Below are 1,450 nucleotides of genomic sequence, written 5' to 3' on the forward strand. Positions count from 1 at the left end.
TAAAGGGGAAATTTATCACATTAAATGCTTACTTCAGAAGAATGGAAAGATGGCAAATAAACAATCTAACACTTCATCTTGAAGATCTAGAAAAACAAGAACAATCCAAATGTGAAGTTAGTAGATAGAAAGAAATAATTAAGATCAGAGCAGAAGTAAATGAAATAGAAACTCAAAAAACAATACAAAAGATCAATGAAACAAAAAGTTGATTTTTTGAAAAGATAAATAAAATCAACAAACCCTTAGCAAGATTAACTACAAAAAGAAGAGAGAAGACCCAAATAACAAAAATTAGAAATGAAAAAGGTTATATTACAACTNTAAAAGCCAGAAAAGAATGGGATGATATATTCAAAATACTAAATGACTAAAATTGTCAGCCAAGAATACTTTACCCAGGAAGGCTATCCTTCTGAAATGAAGGTCAAATAGTATATTTCTCAGGCAAAAACTGTGGGAGTTCACTACCACACAACCAGACTTACAAGAAATTCTCAAGGAAGTTCTTGGTTTGATACCTCAGAAACAACCATCACTGCCATGAAAACTCAAGAAAGAACAAAACCTACCAGCAAAACAAAAATGAAACAATAAAGAAAAAACATAGTTTATCTACCACCCCAAGAAACCAACAAGTACAGAAGACAAACAGAAAATTAAAAAGAAAGAAACAAAAGGTACTTAAGACATCTAAACAAAAATAAATAAAATACTAGGAGTAAATCAGTACTTTTCAATAATAACTCTAAATGTAGAGGGATNAAAGAAGAGAGAAGACCCAAATAACAAAAATTAGAAATGAAAAAGGTTATATTACAACTGACACTTCAGAAATGCAGGGAATCATTAGAGACTACTATAAACAACTATATGCCAACAAATTTGAAAATCTGAAGGAAATAGATAAATTTCTGGATGCATACAAACTACCAAAACTAAGGCAAGAAGATATAGAAAATCTGAACAAGACCAATAACAATAAAAGAGATTGAAACTGTTATCAGAAGTCTTCCAACAAAGAAAAGCCCAGGACTGGACAGGTTCACTGCAGAGTTCTACCAAACCTTCAAAGAGGAACTGATACCAATCCTCCACAAACTTTTACAAAAGATTGAAACAGAGGCCATGCTCCCAAATTCATTCTCTGAGGCACATATCACCCTGATACCAAAATCAGACAAAGATACATCAAAAATAGAAAACTAAAGGCCAATATCCTTGATGAATATAGGTGCAAAAAATCCTCAACAAAATACAAGCTAACAGAATACAATAACAGATACACAAAATTATACACCATGATCAAGTGGGATTCATCCCAGGGATGCAACATTGGTTCAACATATGCAAATCAATAAATGTGATACACCCCATCAATAAAAGCAAAGACAAAAACAATATGATCATCTCTATAGATGCTGAAAAAGCATTTGACAAAATTCAACAT

This window comes from Galeopterus variegatus, unplaced genomic scaffold (assembly GCF_000696425.1).
Source record: "Galeopterus variegatus unplaced genomic scaffold, G_variegatus-3.0.2 Scaffold7269, whole genome shotgun sequence".
NCBI classification, from domain to species: domain Eukaryota; kingdom Metazoa; phylum Chordata; class Mammalia; order Dermoptera; family Cynocephalidae; genus Galeopterus; species Galeopterus variegatus.